The sequence below is a fragment of the Mesocricetus auratus genome, unplaced genomic scaffold, assembly GCF_017639785.1.
Source record: "Mesocricetus auratus isolate SY011 unplaced genomic scaffold, BCM_Maur_2.0 Super-Scaffold_100004, whole genome shotgun sequence".
Taxonomy (NCBI): Eukaryota; Metazoa; Chordata; class Mammalia; order Rodentia; family Cricetidae; genus Mesocricetus; species Mesocricetus auratus.
This window is the reverse complement of record NW_024429189.1, coordinates 35,063,153-35,090,185: the sequence shown is the minus strand read 5'-3', so window position 1 is coordinate 35,090,185 and position 27,033 is coordinate 35,063,153. Positions and strand designations below refer to the sequence as shown.

At 40.0% G+C, this 27,033-nt stretch overlaps 1 protein-coding gene and 1 long non-coding RNA gene across 7 annotated transcripts in view; one reads left to right on the top strand and one right to left on the bottom strand.

The window, feature by feature from the left end:
- Positions 1-5,782, bottom strand: part of LOC106022141 — a 163,992-nt gene extending 158,210 nt beyond the window's left edge. For 2 of the 4 annotated variants that reach the window (XR_005877167.1, XR_005877169.1), the window contains exon 1: positions 5,439-5,781. This is a non-coding gene — a long non-coding RNA (uncharacterized LOC106022141). Of the gene's footprint in view, positions 1-5,438 lie in introns of all 4 variants that reach the window. The other 2 variants (XR_005877170.1, XR_005877168.1) reach the window with 2 other exon arrangements.
- A 32-nt stretch (positions 5,783-5,814) lies between these two features.
- The window catches only part of LOC101843542 (sodium channel protein type 1 subunit alpha), a 160,379-nt gene continuing 139,160 nt past the window's right edge, over positions 5,815-27,033 (top strand). For 2 of the 3 annotated variants that reach the window (XM_040745490.1, XM_021232877.2), the window contains exon 1: positions 22,241-22,496. The gene's annotated coding sequence lies outside the window, so the exon portion shown is untranslated. Of the gene's footprint in view, positions 5,961-22,240; positions 22,497-27,033 lie in introns of those variants that run through there. The other variant, XM_040745488.1, reaches the window with a different exon arrangement.

Below are 27,033 nucleotides of genomic sequence, written 5' to 3'. Positions count from 1 at the left end.
AAACAAGACTTCCACATGAAGAAGGAAATCCAAGGTTGATTTATGGCCTCCACACACATACACATTCATGTAATACACCCACACCCACATATGCAAACACATATACAAATATGTTGTGACATATTGTTTATAATCTAATAAAGCTTTCCTGGAGATCAGAATGCAAAGCCAGCCACATCCATAAAGGTCAGGCAATGGTAGTACATACCTATAATTCCAACAATCACACTATTTTACCATAGAAGCTGGGCAGTGGTGGTGCATCCTTTTAATCCCAGTACTGGAAGAGGTATATAAGACAGAATCAGGGTCTCAGAGCAGGCATTAGTCTCCAGCCACAGTGAGGACAGAATCACCCCAGCCATGGTAAAGGTAAAAGCTCTCTGGTGACTTGCCTGTTTTGCTCTTTGGATGTTCAGATTGAACCCCAACATCTGTCTCTGGGTTTTTATTATTTGCGTTACAGACATACACATACAAAATTACATAGTTTAATGTTTTTGAACACTCATTAACATGGCATTTTAATATCGTTTATTATATAAAGCACCGTTTACTAGGGCTCAAAGATTACACATTAATGCACTGTTGTCTTACATTTAAAGATTGGCTTATATCACTTAAGGAAGATTATATAATTTAATGTATTTTCAAAGTGTGTTTTCTTTAAAAACATTAGTAAAAGAAAATTTTCATCTTTTTATTATTTTCCATATTAAACACATTGGACAATAACATAACTAGTTTCTTCAGTTTCTAGGTACTATTATTGTTTGAAATGTAATGTACATTGCCACTGAAATTAGAGGTGATTTTATCATACATAATTAAATATGCTGAGAGAATAGTTCCTTGTAGGTGCAAAATTACTCACATTTGGAATCTTATTGCCAGTCTTGCAGAAAGAGAAATGCTTTCAAATCTGAAGATATTTGCAGCTGTTCATCTAGTTGGAAAATCACTTCTAAGATTGTCATGCCTGCAATAAAAGGCATCTTGGGACTAATTGTTGCTCACAATAATGTCAAAAATTTCATCACCATGTCACGATCATAACCCCACGGATCAAAATTCCAACTTGGGGGCTGAGCTCTCCCAGATTCTGTGCAGTATTTTCTAGAGGAATTAAGTAATCTCCACACACATTTTCACCTCAGATCCATGTAACTCTATAACAGGTTAGTAGAATACTACCAGCTGACAAGACAGAGAAAAACATAGAGTTCCATAAAATATGCCATCTGGACTCTGATCTCATGGAGACATGGGATCAAATTAGTAAGGGTTTTACAAATGTCAGATTGGTGGTAATAACCCAGGTTTCTGAAAGACAGATAAATGAGGGGTTGGTAAAGAATTAAATACATTCAACATGTTATGACTAACTCTTCTTAGTCACTGCCCAATATTCTCACCATCTTTTGTTTTTCTCTGATATAAAAAGGTGAACAGTTGGAAGAGAAGGAAGAAAGAATATAAGAGCCAGAGAGGATGTAGGACACCAAGAACACAAGGCCCTCTAAATCGACAGGTTCAAAGCACATATGAACCCACAGAGAATGAAGCAGAAAAGCAGAAGTGCAGGGCCTACACAGTTCTGCACCAGGTCCTTTGTGTATATATTATTGCTATGGAATAATCCTCTTACACACTGTAAAGATTTGTCACGCAAATTTGTTTAATAAAATGCTGCTTGTCAGTAGCCAGTCAGGAAGCAAAGGTGGGGCAACCAATCTAAGAATGATAGGGAGGAGAAGGGTGGAGTCAGGAGTTACCAGCAAGTACAGAGACAGCAAGATGGACATGCCAAACAAAAAAGGCAGCAAGCCATGTGGCAAAGCATAAATAGAAACATGGGTTAATTTAAGTTGTAAGAGCTACTTAGTAACAAGCCTCAGCTATTGACTGAACATTTGTAGTCAATAAATGCCTCTGTGTGATAACTTGGGTAGTGGCTGCCAGGTATTTGGGACCAGGTGGTCAGGAGAGAAATGTCTGATTATATGTCATGGCTTCCACCGCTGTACTTCTATGGGATTCCTGAGTGTGCAAGAGGTTGGACCTGTGTTTTTATGCCTTCTCTTAAACTGTTTTCCTTCTGTTTGTTTGCTTGTCTAACTTCAATGTGATAGTTTCTCCCCTTAAGATACTAGTGACCCCAGACAACAGGAAACAGTCTAGAGAACATGATGCCTACATTTCCAAGAGGTAGAGTGAGTGGGTTTTGGTTGACTGATGAGTTAAGGATGTTTGTCATCATTTAGGATGGGTAATTGGTTACAAATTATTACTGGCTATGGTCAGAGAGAAAAACTAAACAAAGGAGATTATATTCAGGGGTCTCTTTCTGAAAGGAAAAGGGAGATTATAGTATAAAAATGATGGGATAAAAGGGTAGATTTTTGAACAACCACTGATCTAAAATATTCACATTGATATTGTATACTGACACAAATTTAAGGCTATTTTTGCTATGCTGTATATACGCTTCTATTCTTGTTTAAGGTATTGTACTTATGCTATATAGGATAATAAAGAAATACAGGCTAATAGTCATACATAACTATTAAACTTATAGTCATGTTAGGTACATTTTCAAGGTCATATAGAGCTATATTTTAGATAGACAATCATCAAACACTTCAAAGACCTATAGAATATGGCATTTAAAATGCTTTAATAACAACAAAATACCTATAAGCCCAATTCTAGGAAGTCGGACATCTTCTGCCTCAGTGGTCACCTGTATTCACATGGATGTCTACCCACCACCATACACATGCACACAATTAAAAAATAAAATCTTACGTTTTGTCAACTGCCTAGCCATGCTAAATATGTTACAATTTTACCGTTAATCAAAACTATAAGGTAAGTAGAATGTGTAGGGGAGTGTGCTAGTTTACCTTGATCATCAACTTGACACAGTCACTAGCGTCACCAGGAAGACAGATAGCTAGATTTGTACCTGTCAGGGATTGGGCTAACTAAATGGGAAGGCCCACCCTAAATGTGGGTGCGTCCATGGGCTGGGGTCCTGTCTGAACAAAGGAAATCTAGTTGAGCAGGGATAGTTATCACACTTCACTTCCTGACTTGGGACATCATGTGACCAGCCACCTGAATTTCACTCCTTGTAGTGAAAGACTGTCCCTCTGATTGTAAACTGAAGTTAACTCCAGAAGTTCCTTCTTGTCAGGTGCCTGGTCACAGTAACTAATATTTGGAAGAACACCACATTGGCCTTAAAAACATAACCCAAGGTTTACTGGAAAGTGGCAATGGCATTGCAAAAACCAGTTATTCTGGACACTCCTGTAGAAGGCATTTTTCACAGGTAAGCACCAGGAGATGTAAGTCAGTCTAAAGATGGTCCTCTGCAAATGTTCTTAAAGAAACAGTTGAACTGTTGGTACCTACTACCTAGTGTTTCCCATTTCTTTTTATCTACATTTTAGGCAAGGTGCCAGTGTCGAAGCAGACACACTGAGGCCATGAGGCAACAAACATGAGGGTGAAAATCCAGAATCTAGCTCTTTTGGTACACGGTTCTTTAACACATACACAGCTGAGTTTGACGCCAAGCACCACAAAAACCAAACCAGAACAAACAGGAAGATGAAAGCCACGGGCTGAAAATGGTCCAGAGGAAGAAAACTAGGCTCAGGCTAGTAAGGATTAGGGGTTTGCTGAACTGATCCTGTAGTCCTCCCTCCAGATGATTGCATCACTGTGGAAAACCATAGCTCCTTTGATTAAGCGGGTGAATACCATGTTATATCTGATGTGTGGCCAAACTTACTCTGTTCCCATCTAGTAAAAACTTTCCTTTAAATATTGCAAGAACAGTTGCAAAACAAGTATTACAGAAGCATTCATTTGCATAGGCAAGTATTAAATTGACATATTGAAGAATAATTTTATAGAGAACTCAAAATTATTCTCCAGAGAATCCTACCAAACCATAGTAGATGCAGCTCCATGTACATTAAAACACTGTGAACCCAATTCATCCCACTATTTATTCATCCAGCAAATATTCAATGAGGTCCAGTAAGCAGAGACATGACAGTGAAAATCACAGTCTCTGACTACAAGAGGTTTAGCATTTTTCCAAAGGTGTAAGACAGAACTTTCTAAAATGGCATGTGTTTTGCAGATCTTTGCTTCCTATGTTGTTTATTCCCCGGATGGTAATCAACACTTCAAAGTACCGAGAAGCCTATTACATAATCCTCACCAACGCATTTTTGTTACTTAATATTCAGAATACAACCTAAGACTTTGAAAATATAACTCAATGTTATGCCAACATGTTACTTATTGCTCTGGGGTGCAGGTGGGGATCAGAAAATTTTTCATTCCATCTACCACAGAATTTGTTTTCCCAAAATCTAGACTACTGCAAAAAAACAAATATTTGGTGACATTATAGTTGATCTGAGGAAAAGAAAAATTAAATCTCTGTAAATTCAACCCATATTCTAGTATACAACAAACAAACATTTATTTACTGTACTGTGGTAGTGAAATTTGAGAAAAATCATGTTCTATTCACCTCTTCTGCATCAGCTTGGACACATCTAATGCCTTTTAGTAGCAATTTTCTTACTCGTTAAGAGACAGGGGGAATTAGATCCCTGTGTTCTTTCCTAGACCTACATTCTCTCATTTCCTCACCCCAGTCTCAATGTGGTAAATTAGCAGCAAACTCCTAGCTAAGAACAGAACGCTGTGGCTTTTTTTAAATAGTGCATGGCTGCTTCTCTATTTCAGAAACTATACAGCTTAGTCTACATTCCATGCAAAACCATGATTTCACATATAATTAAATATTATATGATGTCATCGGATGCTAATATGATGTCACCATATTCAGACTCAAGATGGAAGACCGAATTTACTGTTTGTAGGTCTTAAAGATGTAACTTGCATTACATACACTTGAGATAACTGATTGGTAATTAGGTAGTGCATGTATTTCTTTAATCTGCTGTTTAAAATATCCCCTCAGGGATCAAGAAGTGAGTCTAGCAAAGATTAAGAACCAAAAAGATAAAATAAAACAAGAATTCCCTTGATGCATTCATAGAAATTGCTTTCAACGTGTAAAAAAATGATTTGCTATATACAAAATCTGATGAGAAAATTCATAACCTGTTTTCTAGTATAGACAGTAAAATTAATTTTGCTATCTGACATTTGTCTACAAACCACAGAGGTGTGTACCTGTTCTTGGGTGAACATCAGCAATTGCAATTGACTGAACAGTTTAACCCAGTGCAGTCACAATTTGATCTAGAAGAGTAATTCTACTATTTGGTTACAAAAATGTGTTTAAAGGATGAGAGCACTTTACAAAGCCTTTGGTTATTACTCTGCAAAGCAACCTACATCACCAACCCTCATTTCAGATCTCCGTATCCCTCTTTACTCACCACAATGAGTTAAAGGCAGACCAAAGCGCTCAGCAGCATCGTCTACGGTATCACACTGCTTTGCCGTCCCTTTCACTCCAGATGTGATGGTTCAGAAGTTCGCAGAAGGTAAAATTCCTCCTCTCGGGTTGACTGCACACTCCAAGAGAGGTACCTCACACTTGCTGGAAGGTTTAGCTTTCATGCCTCTGGCTATTGTTTTTCCCACCCACAAAATGAGACCTATTCATAACTCTCCTTCCAAAACATTTCAGAAAAGAAAAGCAAGACAGGGTTCATGATTCCCATGCAAAATCTCAGCCTGCCTGCCTGCTTGCTGCTGCCAATACTCCTTATTCTTGCTGGTGATGACATCGTACAAGCTCCCCAGCACTGATGCTTCGTTATGTAAGTCTGTCTAGGTCAAGTGTAGGAGACTCACTACTGGCCTGTGGAAACTCATGGAACTGTTTCTTCAGATTAACACTTCAGGGGCTATGGAGGCTACAGGAAGCTGAGCTTTAACTACATACATCTTTTGGGGTAAATATTTTTTTTGCATGATTTCGGTGATTTTTTTTTATTCTTTGGTCCTGGCAGGTTCCCGTCAGTCAGACTGAGAGGTGAAGGTAGGCATTATTAAGAGGCTTCAGTTCTGTCAGCTTGCTTGAAAAGCACTGCAAGTCTTGCACTGATCCTAGCGTTAAGTCACGAGTAAAACATCATAAATTGAAATATGCTAATCAAGCAAATTTTCTATGGTGTTGATTTGATGTTTAAACCGAATATGAGCTGTTTATTCTGGGGCATTGCAGGAGAGCATTGTTAGATATTTCTATGAGCTCAAAGAGATTTACTGCAGGTCTTGGCTGCCGTGTTGCCCTTGTCTCTAACTCTGAATCGGCTTGTCTTGGAAATGAGCTCTATGTCTGCCGCACTTGTCTTCTGTCGAGTCTGTTTGTGACAAGCCTGGAGCTTGAGTAACCTGGTGCTTAGGAGACTTCCGCAGATAATAAATCCTACCTACTTAGTCTTAAGATGAATCTTGCAGCAGTGTGTCATTTGATACTAGCACTGAATGAAGCTGGGTTAACTGCACTGGATCAGAAGGGGCTATGCTTAGGGGATCTTGAGGGACGAGCCCTGGTTTGATGTGAACAGTTATTCATCTAAGAATATGAGTGAAAACAGAATAGTACTGATTGTGTTTCAGATTCTCTCTCAGAGTGTGTCCTGCTGCAGGAAGTAGTTAAAACAGCAGCCCCAGACTGCATGCTGCAGAAAATGCAGAACAAGTAGCAGAGAGAGATTGCCGCAGCACTGTGAAATTGGCACGGAATTTTCAGACAGTTAAACCAGAGATGATGACAAAACAAAGTGCATCTCCTTTTATGAGATAGGTGGACTTTAAAAGTTGGAAGTAAGTGCAGCACATTTGAGCGTTTGCCTTCCGAAGTGTCCTTGACAAGCAATATTCTGTGATTTGGACTTCATGGTGGGAGCCAAGGAAATAACGGCTCTGTAAACTGAGTGGAAAGTTGACTCATCTTTGCTTAGGTGTCTCCAAGTGAGTGCTGTTGTAAGGCAGGCTAACTACAGCATGTTCTCTGTGTAGACTGTTGAAAACTGTCCAAAATACTATGCATTGTTGAATTAAAAGAACGAAAATGAATGTTACAGAAATTAATTTCCCTGGGTGTCATTTTCACACTGCTAACCATGATTAACAAGGGTGTGCTGATCACTTATGGTAGAAATAGGCTGCATTTGTGCTGTATTCAATTGATTGAAGATGTACACATTCATTTGAAGAGACAGATATGGCTCCCTAAAGGCCTCATTTTATATTACCAATGTCAATAGATGCAGTTTGGCATAGGAGCCATCTAATCGAGGTTACTTGGGAGTAGAAATAAAATGTTAAAAATAAGGAATACATATATAATCATATCCATATATCTGGAACACAAATGTATGTATATGTATATATACACATATTTCAAGTGTCACTGTCATCCTCAAACTGAATTTGGTTTTGCTTTAATGTTGTCTCCATTGGTTATTTAAAAAGGAATTATTTTTTGTTCTGTGTAAGAGCTTAAACACACAATGATTTCTTTCTTTTTAGATGTTTTGGAATTTGAATTAAATTAAGTCTAAATTGATTTTGGTCCTGCCATTTATATGATTATATTCTTCTGTGTAAATTAACACTAGTCTCTCTATGTTAAATCAGTATTACATGAGGGGTAGGATTCGAGTTTTAAATACTTATGCTTTTTGGGCAGCATTTGCCATTTCTCCATCGAATGCTAGGTCAGTGAGTCTCAGTGGTCTGGCTGGCAACATCAGCGTCTCCATGGAACATGTAGGGATACAGATGTTTAGGCCTCACCTGTAAACATACTGAGTAGAACTTCTCTAGGTAGGTTCTAGCAATATATGTTCTTATAGCCTCCAGGCAGTTGTGACATGCATGAGGATCCACTACATCAGACCGTTATTTGATCAAATACAAAAATAGGTTTTGATATTATAACTAAATATATAATATATAGTTAAATTCTCTGTTCTCCTCCTTGCCTGGTTATCTTAATATTAGCCATAGTATATTTTAAAGATGTATGCAATTATGTACTGTATCTAAAATCTAGTGTGTTCACTTGGATATTTATTTTCCAGCACTTCCATATAGAATGCTAGCTCTTAGAGGCTAAATGGCATGATGGTAATGCACCAGAGGACTTATCTCTCCTGTTTGCTCAGTGAGATTTGGTACACATCAATGGCCTCTTTGATGTTCAATTTCTCTCGGTAAAGTAAGTGGCTGTTCTAAGACAAGGTTTAGTTGTGGCTTAATGGAAGTTTTGGCTCATAAATTCTTAGGAATGGGTCTATTTTATGCCTAGAAGAACACTGAACAATATCACTGACCTCTACTTGCAAGTATTGGAAGCATCTTTCCATTGTGATGAGCAGATATACTGATAGAGACTAACGTAGGTCTCCTAAAGGCAAAACTGTCTGCACATCTCAATTTGAGTACCACTAATTCAGGTTATCTTTCTTTTGAACATTTTATTATATTAAATAAGACAAAAATGTGTTGCTTCTCCTATTGGCAAGTAAAACTGACACAAAAATAAATTTATGCCCATATATATAGTACAGTAAATTTAAACACTATCATATTCACAAAAGTGCTAGTGTAATACAGTCAGGTACTTACAGAAGGCCGGAAATCCAAACTCTTCACACAACTTCTCAGGAACCTAGTTTTGCATCATTCTCTTTGTCTTGAAGTCTTGTTTTGTGTCCCTCTCTTTTACCACATAGACCAGACTCCCTCTACTACTAGCTTTAACCACATATTTAGCTGAGCCAATGGCTTAGATTTAATAGCCCAGCCTTCCCTGCTGTCCCTGCAACATCCAAGAGTTCCATGTTTTCCTCACATACTGTGCACAGTAGTCATCCTTCCATATCTTTCCGGATTTTTATCCAGATGTTGATACACAAACTCATTAAAGAACTTAGGAGATGAAGGATTTTCAGTTTGGTACTATGTGCTTGTTGTATGATATTGTAATGGCATTGTGATGCTCCCAAGACTAACAGTAAAGTTTGCTTTGAATTACAAGGTGGAACTAGCTTCCAGCCCACCAAAATCAACAATAGAGATTTCGGGGTACTAAGGGCATATAAAAACACAGGAAGTAGTAGGATGGAGCTTAGATACGGCCTCCACCTTTTGGGATCAAGAAAAGAGAGAGGGGTGTGGTCACTGGTTGCTTCTCTGATGCTTCTCTCATCATTGAGGTCCTTACCCTGATATCTGACTTTTTATTGATAAAGAATAATTAAATAAATGCTTCATCTGGTGCCCAATACAGAACACCGAATGTACCAGGATTTTTCTTTTGGGCCACCAACCAGCTCCCAAATCATGACTTATTACTAGTTTTGAATGCTCAGCCTAAACTAGGCACATTTCTGACTAGCTCTTTTAACTTAAATTAACCTGTTTCTTTTTTCTTCTTTTTTTTTAATTTATTTATTTTTCAGTTTAAATTTAGATTAGAAACAAGGTTGCTTCACAAGTCAGTTCCAGGTCCCTCTCCCTTTCCCTCCCCTCCTCCCGTGCCCTGCCCCCAACCTCCCCATTATCCCCTCATTTCCCCAGGGAGGGTGAGGCCCTCCATGGGGGTGTCCATAGTCTGTCATTTCATCCAGGGCAGGGCCTAGACCGTCCCCCAAGAGTTCAGGGTGAGAGTGCATCTCACATTGTTGGATGGGAGTCCAAAGTCCATGTGTATACTCGGGATGAGTACTGATCTACTGCCCAAGGCTCAATAGATAACCTGTTTCTTTTTAATCTACCTTTTGCCTCCAGACTTTTTACCTTTTCTTACTTGCTGTCTCTATGTCTGGCTATCTGATGGCTGCCTGGCTTCTGGCCCCTGGTGTCTCCCTCATTCTCCCCTCCTCTTTCTTCTCTCTTTCCTCCTCTTCAAACCTATATTTCTCCTATTTTATTCTTCCCACATTTCAGCCTCACCTATCCCTTTTCTACCTAGCTACTGACTGTTCAGCTCTTTATTAGACCAATAAGGTGCCTTAGGCAGGAAAGGTGAAACATATGCAACACATCTTTACATAATTAAACAAAAGTGGCACACCTTTACTTTAAAGTGATATTCTGCAGCATTAACAAATGTAGCACATCTTTGTGTAGTTAAAATAATATTCCAAAAAAGCACCCAGAAAGAAATAGATTGTATTTAGGGTCACAATGAATAAGTCATATCACAGAGCTGGAAAGAATGTTGAACTCAAGTTTATATTTGAATCCAAGTTATATTGAGTCACATGATCTTTCAAATTGTACATGGTGCATGTGAGAGCCTCAGAAAATCAAGTGAAATCTTCCCAGGGATTGTGATCTTAAACAACTCAGCAATGCAGCCTAGACATTTTCTGGAATGAATATGTGTAGTCGAAATATACTAACTTTACAAAAACACAAACATATGCATGTATACATATGTATATATAAGCATACCCAATCGCAAATATATGCCTGGACACACATACGCCCTTTCCACTTGTAAGAATTCTTATTTAATATCCTGTTCTACAAGTTTATTCAGGAATGTAGTCTAAGATGTATATAGCTATAATTCTGTTGAGGAAAATATTAACTAATAGTTTTAGTATTTTATCCACATTTCTATATAAATTCACATATCATCTATTCTGAGCCCCTCAGACATATGATAAGGTAGGTTTTCTCGATACTATCATTTTTCAGAAGACCCAGGATAGCCAAAACAACCCTGTTCAACAAGGCAACGTCCGGAGGCATCACCATCCCTGACCTCAAGCTCTATTATAGAGCTATAGTCCTGAAAACAGCTTGGTATTGGCACAAAAATAGACAGGTAGACCAATGGAATCGAATTGAAAATCCGGGTATTAACCCACACACGTACGAACATCTGATCTTTGACAAAGAAGCTAAAAATATACAATGGAATAAAGAAAGCATCTTCAACAAATGGTGCTGGCATAATTGGAGACTGGCATGTAGAAGAATGCAGATCGACCCATGTCTATCGCCATGCACAAAACTTAAGTCCAAATGGATCAAAGACCTCAACATAAATCCAGCCACACTGAACCTCTTAGAAGAGAAAGTGGGTGGTACCCTTGAACGAATTGGTACAGGAGACAGCTTCCTGAACATAACACCAGTAGCACAGGCAGTAAGATCAACAATTAATAAATGGGACCTACTGAAACTGAGAAGCTTCTGTAAGGCAAAGGACACAGTCAGCAAGACAAAAAGGCAGCCCACAGAATGGGAAAAAATATTCACTAATTCCACATCTGACAGAGGGTTGATCTCCAAAATTTACAAAGAACTCAAGAAGCAAGTCTCCAAAACACCAAAGGACCCTATTAAAAAGTGGGCTGCAGAACTAAATAGAGAGTTTTCAATAGAGGAGTCTAAAATGGCTGAGAGGCACTTGAGAAAGTGCTCAACATCCTTAGCCATCCGGGAAATGCAAATCAAAACAACTCTCAGATACCATCTCACCCCTGTCAGAATGGCTAAAATCAAAAACACCAATGACAATTTATGCTGGAGAGGATGTGGTGAAAGGGGGACACTCCTCCATTGCTGGTGGGAGTGCCAACTGGTTCAGCCACTTTGGAAAATCAGTGTGGAGATTCCTCAGAAAAATGGGAATAAACCTACCACAAGACCCAGCAACTCCACTCTTAGGCATATATCCAAAAGATGCCCATTCATACAACAAAGATGTCTGTTCCACTATGTTCATAGCAGCTTTATTTGTAATTGCCAGAACGTGGAAGCAACCTAGATGTCCCTCACCTGAAGAGTGGATAGAGAAAATGTGGTACATCTACACAATGGAGTACTATTCAGCAGAAAAAATAATGGAATCATGAGATTCGCAGGCAAATGGATGACACTAGAAGAAACCATCCTGAGTGAGGTAACCCAGTCACAAAAAGAGAAACATGGCATGTACTCTCTCATATATGGATTTTAGACATAGATCTGGGGAGTGCCAGCCTACAATCCTATGGCCAGAGAGTCTGGGAAACAGAAACTTTATTTAGTGGCTGATCGAAGAAGAGGCAGACTCCCTTGGTTAAGTACTGAGCTGAACTCAAGAAAGCCAGTAACAGAGAGGGAGGACTGATGATCAAAGGGATTAAGACTGGGCTGGTTTAACCCCCAGAAACAGCTGACCAGACAAAGGTTAACTCTTGAATCCCAGGCATTAGCCTGGGAAGCCAGCATGGGACTGATCAAGACCCCTGAATCTGGGTGTCAGTGAAGAGGCCTAGGGAATCTATTGAGCATTGGGCAGCAGATCAGTACCCATCCCAAGTATACACACGGACTTTGGACTCCCATAGAACAATGTGAGGTGCACTCTCACCCTGAACTCTTGGGGAAGGGTCTAGGCCCTGCCCTATATGAAATGACACACTATGGACACCCCCATGGAGGGCCTCACCCTCCCTGGAGAAATGAGGGGATAACGGGGGGGAGGGCACGGGAGGAAGGGAGGGAATGGGAGAGGGACCTGGAACTGACTTGTGAAGCAACCTTGTTTCTTATCTAAATTTAAACTGGAAAATAAAATTTTAAAAAATGGAAAAAAAATGTACGTTCTGATCTGGTGACCGTGGGTAAAAAGACATGTTCCACAATTTCAACAAGCTCCTGAAAGGTGGAGATGCTGTTGTTCCACTGCCAGGCTCTAAGAAGAAGCAAGCCTTTAAAGCTCAGAAAGTGTTATGTTCTCATGTGATCTGTGTCTTCACAAATGCTCAGCAGAGCTCGAAGACATGTATGTCTTCAAAAGTGCAGTGGGTCAAGGAAAAACACAGCATTCATTTTTGGAAACATGAAGCTTTGGCAGAACACGCTCATTATCAAACTCTCATGATCAGCAATTCTGCTCTTTTGGTTTTCTTAAACAGATTTAGAGCTCTGGATAGTGAGACACCAACAGACTGAGAGGTACTTCTCTGTTCAGTGTTCCTGTGTAACTTAGTTGATATGTTGACTAGATGAGAGGATTTCCAAACATAATGGTATCTCTTCACTTGATGTAGAAGATCTGAGACTCCAAGCCAAATAAGAAGAGGTGCCATTTCCTTCCTGGACACATTTGACAGTGCTCTGGCTGCAGGTCTGTCTCGTACCTAAAAACCTCCTTGAGTTGGCTACAGGTGTTTCTTCCATGCCATCTGAGTAAATATAATGTGAAGTAGTCCAGACTACTGAGGTAGAGCTACATCATATCCTGCTTTGCCCTTGAGCTTGGATTCCAGAGACTTGTCAATTTCATAGCAATAATGTGTCACTGAAGAGAGATTTATATAAAACAAGAGTGCCATGACCCTGTGAAAATATTACTTTAAAGAGAGACAGTTAGTTTCCATACTACATTTTACCTCATCCTTCGCCAAAATGATCAAGACTTCTGAGTTTTGTCTTTCCAGTCTGGGAAATCATGGTGATAATATCAATGTCATGAAATTGCTGTGAGGTTTCAAGGTTCTGGTATATATTAGTTTAGCAATAATTCCCATTCCTCTGGTATCATTACCAAACTCGACCTGAAAAAAGAAATATCTAAACACCCATATCTTTGTTGCTGAGAACCTGTCTTATTCTAGGATGATACCAAGTATCAAGCTGCTAAGTAGACTCGTTTATCAGGCAGATTTTATCTCTATGACCTATGTTAAACCAATGAATGCTTTTTATGATAATTAAAATTGTTTTTTCAATTATAATTGAAGCTTCACCCCTTTCCTTTACTTTCTCCAACTCCTCCAATATACCCCTTCTTGCTCTCTCTCAAATTCATGGTATGTTTTTTTCTTTAAATGTATGTATATTATATATATCACAAATAACAATAGTGTCATGCCCTATGATAATATTAATATTTTAAAGGTAGGTTGTTAGATTCCAAGCTATATTCATTTTATCTTCTGAGCCTTGGTTTTCCCATCTATGAAATCATGTAGGTAATATATATATATATATATATATGTATATATATGTGTGTGTGCATATATATATATAGCATGTATACGTGTATATGTATGTATATATGAGTAAAACTTGCTCAATCAATATAATGTTACCTGTTTGCATATGATGCTAGGGCTGACCACTTAGTAGCCAACTGGGGAGCTCTTCCCTGGAACAGACCATTTATCCATCCCTCATTATTTCCCTGTTGTTCATAGTTCTTTTTATAGAACTATGCCCGCTAATCATTCCCTCTTCCATGTTAGTATGCTCATTAGAGTGATTATTGGTTTTTAGGACTTGTTTAGGCAGCCATGCTCATGAGACTTCATGTGTGTAATCTCTCTGATATTTCTGGAATACCCAATCTCACAGAAAGCTACCTGTTTCTCTGACTTTTACAATCTTTAGCCCCCTCTTCCACAATGATCCCTGGGCCATTGGTGCAGGAACGAATGTGTTTTTAAGCAAACATAAAGACATGTCTGGAGAGAGACAGTGGAATACATTGCTCTTTTGCTCAGTTCCTGCCACCCCTGTTAGAACCTGGAGGTCACCTACCCTGTGCTCAGGAAGAATTTGAATAAACAATCACAGGTACAGTTTGAGAGAGTTACAGAAAAATAATGGTACAGCCAGCATACTGAAACAGTAGAGAGGACCATGGGTGTACTGGAGGGTCCGTGCTTCCAGAACCATAGAGAGAAGGAGCCCTAGAAGAAGGATCCTTTCAGAAGATACAAGTAAGAAGCTTCAAAGAAAAGGGTCAGGGAGTAAGGGAGTGGTTTAGTAGTCATGGAAATAGGACAAATCGTGGACAAGGACAAGATCCTCAGCCCCAGAAGTCATTCATCATGAAATCTTCACCATAGGCTTCTTCAGCCTCAGGCCAGAGCAGGCATTAATAGAACACTGGGGAGAGTTTCCCACAACATTTTATTTCCAGGCTAAATATGTAGCTACATTCACCTTGGATGAAGTCTTTTCCTCCTCCTCTGAGATCTTCCAGTGTTCCCTTTTTGCTGGGATATGGGTATACCTCCTCTTCTCTTATTGTTAAAATGACAACAGCTCTAGCAAGGAAGGACCTTGGCTTTTCTGTCGCTACTTCATGCATCCTAACAAACAGTTTCCGTATTAAACTAGTTTCATTTAATCCCTTTAAATGTGTAGTTTATGTCTTACCATGATGTAAATCAGAAGTGAACATTTAAACAAATCCATGTGCCATGGAAGAGTAACTTTGGTTGTGAGGACCAAGAGAGGAGACTGAACACAGCTATTTATAAAAGTACTGCCAGCGCATAGATCAGAGCAGAGAGAAGAGGAGGAGACAAAGCACCAGCAAGCGGTTGTTTCTTTGGTGTAACAGACACACACACACACACACACACACACACACACAATCTTCTTAATAGCTGCCCTGAGAACTAGGCCAAAATGACCACCAAGTTTCATCATTGCTGAAACCACTTAGAAACCCATGTTTTGCATTTGTCTAGCTGCAGAAATGCAACTGTTCATACCCATACATGCTAACTAAAATTGTGCCCACCAGAGTCCTCACTGGGTTTATTCCAACAGTTCTCCCACAAAGAGGAATACAAGTCACTTTAAATTCATGACAACAACCAATATGTCTTTCAAGCTCTGTAACCAAAGCTACTTAGAAACAAAGCATTTAATTTGGAGCTCAGGGTTCCAGAGGACCATGACCATCATGGCAGGGAGCATGGCAGCATGCAGGCTAAAGTAGTAATTATAGCTAACATTTTGACACATAACGCATGAGGCAGTGAGAGATATCTAGGAATGCATGGGCTTTTAAACCTCAAAGCCTGTCCCCAGTGACACACCTCCTCCAGTCAGACCACACCTCCTAATACCTTCCAAACAGTTCCACCAACTGGAGAGCAAGTTTGCAAATAAAGACTATGGAGCCTGTTCTCATTTAAACCACCACACTTAGCTATCAAATGACATCGGTAACACTGACACTGGTTCTGCAGGATCAATGTCCTATATTGCTGAAAGGAATCTTCTTTTGTCGGGGCTGCAGAGAAACAAGTAGGAAAGTAACATGTCAGAATGGCAATGTAGCTGCCACCTTCCTTTCCAAGGTGAGACCTAGTGACTCTGGATGGGGGAAACTGTTTTGCTGTCCCACTATGTGGTATAGATAACATGAATTGGGACAATTCCAAAAGCAGTGACTCTGGTCATGGGTCCCTCAGTTTTCAAAAGGTCTAAGCAGAATGCAATTATTGTTTAACCTTTGATTCACCTCTTCTCTATCTGCTTGTCAATCTCCATCAAACAACCGGAATCCCTACAATGTGTGATGATGACCTCTGTCTACTATTTGATGAAGGGAAGCAGAAGTTCATTGTCCCAAAGTGAAAGAGTAGGAGGAAATGTGATCCCATGTGATCTGTGTGTATTTGTGAGCACAACTCTGAAGATTAGAACCACAAAGGAATATGTAAAAAGTAGTTTCCATGTGAAATATGATGTCACTTAGCTCTAATGACACTGCCACACAGTGTGATGGCTGGGTGATATTCTGGAAAGATCAGTGGCCTTTTCCTTTTAAACATGAAAAAAAAAGTTGCTATCATAAGACTTCAAGGGGAATAGGAATTACGTATTTGCTTAAGCTATGTTACGGCAAAGTTCAGTTTCTATTCTGTAAAAAGGAGCTGTCTTCATAAATATCAGCTATTTCATTTAATATCAAAAATATCCTATACACCAAAAATTAACTAGAGCTCTTGCATGCATAGACAAGTTCTATGAACGATTTTAAAATATATTCAAATGGAAAATTGTTACTTCAACTCCAATAAGCAATCAAAGATATTTTTGTCAGTTTTAGTTGACTTACCTTTGCAAAGGGGAAGGATTGCTGAGAACAAGAGACTAGGGAAGAGACCAACAATATATTTAAATGACTTGCTAACATAAGAGTGAGCATTCGTAAGCACAACAGAGAATCCAGCATAGTAACTGAGTTCTTTATGACTCTCCATGTATCTTCTTCGTTTTTTGGTTGCAGTTTCCTTCTCTCCTCATCCTCTTGTGGGAGTGAATCTAGACACACTGCTTTAATTCTGTAATGTACTTTGATCTTGCCTGAGAAGCCAAGGCCTAATCCTTGGTCTGTTTGCCAGAGGGGTACACAACTTATGCATGGACAACATAGCATTTTATCTTCCAGTGGGTATGTGGTTACATGGCTTCAGTCTTGACCATCTAAGAGGCTAAACCAGGATGATAATTTGAAACCAGGCTTTGAAGGTAGAGTAGATAAGATAGCAACTTTGTCTCAAAACAAGTTTCTTTGCTTTCCTGTGTGACTATGATTTATGAAGTAAATAAACGTAAAGTATATCTTCAGGTTTTACTTCAGATTTTTGAAATTATACAACCTTGGAACCATTTGCTTCCTAGTTATTTCCTAGGACTCTTCTTAGACTCAAGTGAAAGTCATGAATGTTGTACTCTCACATCCTTGAGTTTGAGAACTTCATGGTCAGTCTTTAAGAACTGAATGTAGACCTAGACACAAGAATGGTTGCTGTCCTTATTCTTTGTTAAACTCAACGTTGGTTTTGTCCATCACCTTTTTAAACAGTAACTGCTCTTATATCCCCTATTACATTCATCTCTGTCAAAACATGAGTGAAAATCAATCTTGGTATATCTAGAAATAGTCCACTCACTCAGTGTTTGCTGCTTATGTGCTGATGTCCCCATTCAATATTCATTTTCTTCATAGTTAAACTGTGAAAAAAAACTTGAATGAACTTTTGCCACACCAAACTTTCTATGTAATCTTGAATGGGTCATACTATCTCTTTGGATGTCATGTTTCTATTATCAAATTGATAATCTTTTTCTGGATGGTCAGAGAAAACTTTCAGCTCTATAATTCCTTAATAATATTTTGGTTCATGGAATAATTCAGTGTTCTGTTCCAAAATGGTTGTTAGTTTCTTTTCTGCTAGTGTTCTTTCTCTTGAGATAATTCATGAAAAGAATATATATAGTGTTGGTCATAATTAATGACAATTGACATTCTAAAATTAAAATTAACAAAGGTTTGTCATTACTGTTGTTTTCCTATTAGGAGGAGACTTCATGAGTTTCACTGCAGAATTTTCAGCCTTTCTTCCCTTGAGAACACTTGAGTCTTTCAAGATGCTAATCACAGGAAACTTTCTTGTTTGTCTTAAAACTGACAGTAAAAAGGCATAGGACAGCTTTTCCACTTGACTCCCTTACTCTCATTCTTTAATGTCCATGATTACTGACAGAGGCAACATCTCATTGTAATATCCTTTCCTTGGGCCCTGAACAGCCAACCTCTACTAGCAAGGGATGGGGCAGTAAGAAGTATAACCGTGAAAGCAACGTCAGGATACTTTTTGCTTTTCTTCTTTTTTTCTCTCTCTTTTTTCTCTCGTTGGAACCACTCAAAGAATAGGTACAGCCCACATTTCCCAGTTAGTTTGTGGAGTTCCTGCATTCACCAAGTAGGGAAGTTAAGCAAGAAATTAATAGTACATTATTCCCTTTTCTGAGACAAGATCACACAGGTCTTCCAGAAAGAGCAACTTTACAGAGGGAAAGGCAGTAAATAGTCCTTCAGTCTTTGGAGTTGGAAGCTTATTAGGGAAAAAGAAACAAAAAATTCATTAATTAAGATACTACAACATGTATATAAAATGCTGGTTCCGCTGTAGTTATAATATGGAAGGTAAACAAGAGAAGGATGGGGAACTTTTAGAACAAGTCCAGAGAGACAGGCAAGTACAGCAAGAGTGTGGGCAGCAGAATAAAGTTTCAGACTTCTTTTTAGTCTGTATTTTTCCACTTAAAAAGTGAGCATGTTTTAAATTTTAAATATGTGGATTTAAGGCTATTCTACCCAGATTTCTTAATATCTTGTATCCTTCATATCAGGCCTTGGATGTGGGATAACTAAGGTAGCCAGTGTTGCTACTACTCAGATAAATCATATGTCTGCTACAAAATGGCAAGCTGTACAAAATTGCACTCCTGTAAAATTAATGGAATGCTAACCTTTTTCAGAATCATTATGCACAGAAACATTTATTCTTATGCCTAATATTTTCAATTTAATACATGACCAAAATGTATAAAAGAAAACATAAAATTACTTCATAATTAACAAAAAGGAATCTTCTCACTGACAGCATAAGAAAAACAGTAGAGAAAAATATTTGACGTAGATATTTGAGATGTCGATACGTTTTGCCATGTGCAGATGGGCGAGATCTGTCAAGACATACAAGTCATGAAAAAAAAGACATCCAGATGGAAGGAAGAAGGGTGTGTGCATTGAAAATAGCCTATCTTTCTCATTGACTGATGTGTGAAGGAAACTTCTCAAAGAAAGAGTTTTGATTTGCTTGGCTTGATGGTGTGGATTAAGTCTGTAAAAATGCCTCTATTAGCAGGTATTTTTTAAGTGAAGAATAAAATTCAGAGTCCAATGCCCAAGCTATGAACAATACTTGATAGCTTCAGGGATGTACGTCTCCTTGCAGTGAATAAACTGGTTTTGAATACACTGAGTGACAGCAATAGAGACTTATTTTGGTGCTGTCTTGTATACCCAAAGCAGGGAGTTAGCAGACCTACTGAGGTACTGGACCATGAATCTGTGGCATCATGGGGAGCCCAGGGAGTTTTCTGGCTGGTGATTTCTCCCCCATTCCTCTTTACTAGCTGTGTAACTTCCTTCTCTAGGCACCCTGTTTGTCCCACCTGGTTCCAAAGCCACAGGGAGAGAAGGAGGGTCCGTCCACCTTGGCAATCAGGAAGGAGAGCTGTTGATATTACTATATAAGAAAAAATGCACAATACTGACTTCTGGAATATGAGATTAGAAAGTTCTAAAGTATGGGTTTAGGATGTTCTTATTTTTATGTGAATATATCTAAATTCTAAGTACTACTCCTATGTAATATATGGGCATGGAGTTGAACAACAAATACTACATCTTAGTTCAGATGTTTCCCACTGTCTCTTCATATCTAACTTTTTGGTAATTAGTTGCCAAATGTTGGTCACTCATTTCTCTAGCTTCTTTCAATGTTGCCCTGAATAACCCAGAGAGGGAGCAACCCCATTTTCAAGACATTGAATAAGTCTGAATTAACATGCTTTTATGGGTCTGGAACAGGAAGTTATCATACTTATTTTTGAAAGCATAGTTTCTCACTATGTAGCTCAGGCTCAGGCTGTGGCTATAACCTACGCTGTGGCTGTGACAGAGACCTCGGGTGTGACTGTGACCCTGGTCCTGGCTGGGGTCTGGGCTGGGGCTGGGGCTCAGACTGAAGCTGTGGTTGTTACTACAGATGAGGCTGAGGTTGAAGCGTGGCTGTTGCTGTGGCCGAGGCTGTTGCTGTGGCCGAGGCTGTGGCTGTGGCCGAGGCTGTGGCTGTGGCTGAACTGAGGCTGTGGCTATGACCTAGGCTGTCGCTTTGACAGAGACCTCGGGTGTGACTGTGACCATGGTCCTAGCTGGGGTCTGGGCAGAGGCTGAGGCTAGGGCTGTGGCTGTGGTTGACACTGTGGCTGAGGCTGTGGCTGAGTCTGTGGCTAAAGGTGGTGTGGAACTTCTTAGCCCATACTGACTTCAAGTTCATACTTGTCATTTTCTGCCTCAACATTTCCAGTTCTGAGGTGTTTGAAGTGTTCAAATTCTACCTCCTAGAACTATTTAGTGTTTGCACATGTCTGGCAAATGAGCTCTATTTGTCAAATATCCTTTATCCCCATCCCCATGCCCAGAATTTTAGCTAATTGCTTTATTTCAAAAACAAAGAGAGGGGCCCATGAGACAGACCCATGAACCCATAGACAAGGGCTACTAAGTTTGATGAAGACACAAATGAAGATTACAAGGACTAGTAAGTTTGATAAAGACACAAATGAAGATTACAAGGACTAGTAAGATTACAAGGACTAGTTAGTTTGATAAAGGCACAAATGAAGATTACAACCTCAAGATTCTAGAATGGAGGAAGACAGACTATTTGGTATGTTCCAAAGAATAATGAATCCCAGAAGTGAGGGCCTTATTTTCTTTCTTTTTCCCTCACAAGCTATGTAGCCTTGAACATGTCTCAATATGCTTCAGAATGTCTCAGGATTCTCACAATACAATGGGACTAGCTGTAGGAATATTAATAGTGCATGCCTCACTGTCATGTAGTAGGAGAAAAATTAAAGGCTGGTGGATATTTTTTTAAATGGCCCAGCATGTGTAGTGACTCTTCATCAGCACTAAGTGTGTTAAGTGACAAGGGAAACTCGCCCTGTGTAAGTATCTGCTGCAAGGGACTCAAGTGTGTGTGATTAGTTGTAAGTTTATGCATGACCAAATGTGAAAGACTGGCTATGCTTTAAAGTACAGCACAGGACTTAGCAAGCAAGGTTCCCAGAGCTACCCACAGTTTAGCATGGGTTTTTTGTGGTATTGAGAAGACCTAGTGGACATCCATAGTACTTACATTTGCTCTCCAAAACACAGTAGGACAATTCAGGGTTATGTTGTATCTGGAGGACAGGGAGACACATTGCAATAAAAGACAGTGAAACTGTGGAAACTTTGGATATGAAGAGAACATCAGTTAGGGAATGTTAGGCTTAGCAACATGCTCATTGGTGTTGAATTTAAAGTAAAACTCTTGTCTGCCCCCATTGGAGCTGTTCACCATTATAGGGAAAGCACTGTTGTTAACACAGTGTCTTTGAAGAAAGTACTCAAGTAAGTTCCTGATCTGAAGCCATGACTATGTAATAAAGGACCACCCACTTTTTCCCCGGCAGAAAAAAAGGACAACTTTCATTCATGGCTTCTATAATCCGTAAAGGTAACAATAATTTATTTATAGGAAGAATAAAGTAGCATTTACAAACAAAAGTAGCAGTCTTTTATTTAAAAGAAACTCTCTCCAGTACTGAATAGTTTCACCTTCGAGTCAACAGTTTTATGATCGGCAGAGCAAAGAGGACTGAAAGAGAGGTTAAAGGAAGTAATAAAACTGAAACGAAGAGAAGAAGAAAGATGAAGGAAAACCGTTAGAGGAAACACACAAATCCCACTGTGAGAACCTATTTACTATGTAGCCACTAGATGGCAGTGTAACGTTAGGTGCTATCTCTACTTTTTTTTTTTTTAAACAAGCTATTTGCTGATTTGTATTAGGTACCATAGAGTGAGGCGAGGATGAAGCCGGGAGGATACTGCAGAGGTCTCTGGTACATGTGTATGTGTGTGCATGTGCGTGTGTTTGTGTATATATGTTCTTCCCATGTGAGGCTGCAGCCCTTGTGAAGCACTTGGTCACCTTTTTGCAAGAAGGAATCTGAACCGTTGCAACTGAAGGTGCCGACTCGTCTTGGGGAGATGTTGTTCCTCACTGCAGATGGATAATTTTCGTTTTCATCGGGTAAGCCATCTGATCGTTTCATTGTGGATCTTCGGAGGTGAATTCGTACCTGGGAATCCTTAGGGAGAAGAGTCCACGGAAATAAGAGTTGGGGCAGAGCAGGAAGTCTATTTTTGCATGTGAATTCGGACCAACTGTCCCCCTCCTCCCCTCCTCTTCCTCCCATCCTCCTCCCCTCCTTCCCTTCCCCCCCTCCTCTTGCAGCCTTCCATGAACTGAAATCAGGTTCCTTTTGCAGTTCAGCATTTTGATAGAAGGATGAGATTCTTTGGCCTAAAATAACTTGGCATCGGGCCAGCTCTTGCCTTTGCTTGCTTGCATCCTCCTATGCAAGGTCTAGTCCTGAAGACCCCCCACCCCCAACCCCCCTCTGTCATTGGTGCTTTGGAACTGGATTCGATGGATGTGAATAGAGGTCATATTGTTCCTAAAGACGATGCAAAAATTAGACCTCACATAGGAAGGAGAAGGCAGCGGGGTGCTTCTGAAGCCTAGCATCGCAGGGGAGGCAGCGTCTTCGGGCAGAGGCTGGACTGTTGAGAAGGGATGCTTCATTCCCAGGACAAGGAGGGAACCACCGGCGGTGGCGTTTACAACCAGGACTCTTACTTAACTACACTTGCAAAGGAACTTTAGGGAAGTGATAAGGAGTCACCTATTTCATGCAATGCCAGACCGGAAGGATGAACTTACTTTTAATTAGACAGAGGTCACCAACAGCAATGATACTGCAGATACTGCCTGGTTCACACAAAACCTCTGTGAAGCATCTTGCTCTCCAAACAGTGCAAAAACTATTCCTGGGCCTGGGAGGCTTTTTCACGAGTCTTCTTACCTACCATGCTTTCTTTCTCTCCTACCTGTTTGAGGTCTGGGTATAAAGACCCTCCCCTTCTTGCCACGTCTACTGGGTGGTTGCTGTTCCTCCTAGGTTCAACAAAGCAATCCAACAAGCACATGAGCAGGGGCTTTTCCATGTGTCTGACGAGTCAGGCTTGGGTGTCTTTCTGTTCGAATGTGCGTTTGACTGAACATTTCTAAGCTGCAGCAGCAAACTTGCAGATTACCAAATGCTGTTGCTATCACACCTAGGAAATGTGGCTTCTTCCTGGGTATGGATCTGCAGGTTTGCACGGTCTGTCTGGTGTGTGCGCTAGAGTAGTAACAGAGCATACTTCTCCAAATAGCGCTTTAAATCTTCCCAAGAGGAGGGTGCCAAATAGGAATGGGAAAATTCCATGCTGAGGTTGGTGGTTCCTGATTCCCTTTCTCCTGCCCAAGAGCAGAGGGTAGCTTACCTCTCCCATTTGCTGCAATACCTGACATGCCAGGGTGATGTAACTGGGGCACATTTGGCATGTCTGACACTTCCCTTTCCCTTCAGAAGCAGAATAACTGTGGTGAAAAGCTCCTCTCAAACTCCCCTTTGTGGCTGTTGATTGGTAATGCCATCAAACATTGCATCTCTTCACTGGAGGAGTGTGGCAATTTAGGCCTTCCTCCACCAAGCTCCTTGAAGTGATTTTTCAGATGGTGTCTATTTTAGGAACATAATGTGTAGACAGGAATGGATGGCCACAGAGATTTACGGGAAAACAATTTCACAGAGAAGATGAGGTAGCATTATAAACCGCCAAGACCCAGCACAAGTGGCTGGTTATATCACATGGACCTGGCAGTGGGATTCAATCTTATTAAACTCACTGCCACTCACTTCTGTGGCTTTTTATTTTTTCTTTCTCCATTGCATTATTTGTTTTTGGTTTTCAAACGTCTGTTTCAAAGGCTAGAACCAGAGAGTTCAAACTGGTAAAAATAACACATTGGATTTTGCTGTCAATACTATGTCTCCATTTACATGATTCCCTCTTACTGGGAAGTTTCCTATCAGGTATACACATTTGTTACTTTAAGATACAGCAGGACAAGGGAGAAGGGGTGGGAGAGGGAGCTGGGATTGACATTTGAAGCTTGCATGTTTCTAATTTAGATTAAAACATATATTAAAAAAAGAAACAGCAGAGAGGACTTCTCCATCTGGGGGGGCTGGGAAGTCATGATTTGAGACCTAATTAATTATACAGTATCAAAGAAGGCAGTGTGGAGAAGAGTGATCATTCTGCCTTTCCATCCAGAGATATCACGAGTAAGTGGACAGACTGGAGGACACAAGGACCACAAACTCAGCACTCCACTCCCCTGAGGAGCCTTCCTCCCTGATGGAAGGGCCCTTGAGACTCTCTCTCTCCCTCCCTCCCTCCTTCCCTCCCTCCCTCCCTCCTTCCCTCCCTCCCTCCCTCCTTCACTCCCTCCCTTCCTTCCTCTCTTCCTTCCTCTCTCCCTCTCTCCCTCCCTTCCTCTTTCCCTCTCTTCCTCCCTCCCTCTGTCCCTCCCTCCCCCCCACACACAAATATCAGAGCATGTTGTTTGAGCATTCCTGACAATAAAAGTTAACCTGGGATTTCTTTAATGTTCTCCACAGACAGCAGAGATCTGCAGTTCTTAGGGAAGCACAGCAGTAAAGCCTGATGTGCAAAGTTCCATCCAAGTTGTTGTTTCCCTTCAGGTTAGGCAGAAAGAATGAATTGCCAGGTAGTTACTCCTTGTATTTGTCAGCAGCCAATTCCGAACTGTCAATTAAGCTGTATTTACAGCCTAGTTCGTGTTTCTTTGGCAGAGGTAGGGTGGGTTGTAGGAATCGACTTACTCTTGGTAAAATTGTTTGTGAAAAATCCACACATCTACAAAATGCCTCCAATTATGCTGTTCCAACTCTTCTTTTGTCTGTGTACCTAGATGCCAATAGGTAATTTTATTTTTAAAAAAGGAGATGAAGTACATAGTTTTTGTCAGCTACTTTCGAAGCAGTACTTTGCAAACGTACTTTTGAATCCTGAGAGGAGAGGTATGTAATACTGCTAATTTGACAAGTGAAAAAACCAAGACCATGAGCTAACTTAGAGTGTCTATTGTTAAATGGACAAGTGGCAGAGCACCAACTTCCACCCAGACAATCTTGCCATAGCTTCTGTATTCTAGAACACTCTCACCTGTGCAAAGGGAGAGTCACTGGTTAGCCCTGAGAATATGGATTCAGATACAGGAAATCGACCCTTGACAGCAGTAACTTGTTGCCTTTCTCACTTGCCAAGATGCCAAAATAAATGCTCTTCCAGTCCTCTATTTCTGCAGGAAATTACCTGTCCTAGGTAATGAAAGATGGAGACTACAACAAAATTCTTTCCTACATGAAGCCTTAAGTCTAGTGATACAGTGAGTAAGAGAGTAGAAAAATGCACACAGGACTATCAAAGTCCCTTAAAGAAAAATAGCACAGCATACAGAGATGATAGGGGGGAAGGGCTTGAAGAGAAAAAGGAGATGGGAAATGTGGCCTTTAAGTAGAGACCTAAAAAAGGAGAAGGATGGAGTGAATGTTATGCATAAGTAAGGAAGAAGGGTTGAAACACAGGGAAGAGAGAAGGCACAGAGTGACTCTATTCCTTTTTATGCAGAGGAAAAACCATGGGACCAACAGCTTCCTCCATCTCCAGATCTGTGGAATCCTGATGGTCTGACTCAGACTCTTAAAGTGGCTTCTATTAAAGAACATCAAGGAACTACGTTGAGTAGATTTAATCAATGTGTTTTATATTGACAACTTCCTAGGTTTAAAAACATAATGTGTTCATATTCACAAGAAGCTATATTTTTTAACAACTTGTAAAGTGTCTGAGAAAAAATGCTATCATTCCTAGAATGCAGTGATGTTGGCTAGAAAATGTTAATGCGCACAGGCATACACACACACACACACACACACACACACACACACACACACACACACCAGCCATTAAGAACACTTGCTGTTTTTACAGAGGACTCAGGTTCAGTTCCCAGAACCCTTGTAAAGTCTTACAGCCATCTCTTACTCCAGATCCAGGTGGTCCAATATCTTCTGCTCTCCCTGGGTGCCAAAAATGCTTTTGGTATGTAGACATATTCAAGCACAACACTCACATACAAGTGAATCTATGAAAACTTCTTTTAAAAAAAGAACAATTCTGGTCATCCATTCAGTCTTGCACATAAGGGCTTTTTTCTCGGGAGCTGGCCAGTGGTGTTTGACTACCTCATGTTTTACAAGTGAATGAATGTGTGATTTCAAAATCCTTAAGAAAAACAGAGCTCAGCTTCTAGCTCTGCCTAGGTTGAAATTACTGTTGTTATATCTTTATTCACTTAGAATCCACCTTCTAAGGGATTATAATATAAATGATAGATCACGTTAGACTCCCTGATTACCTGTTTTCTCTTTGCGCTCAGATCAGACATGATAGCCTGCTAGGAGATATGGATTTCCAACTTAGAATAAATAGACCCCGATTTGCATTTGTTTCTATGAGCAGTCAGAAGCCACTCTCTGCTACTATATATCATCTGTGCTTTCTTGGAGGTACCACATATGCCGAACTCTCTGCAAAAATGTACACAATTTGTTTTGTTTTCAGTGTGCTTTTATGGCTGGCTCTTTCAT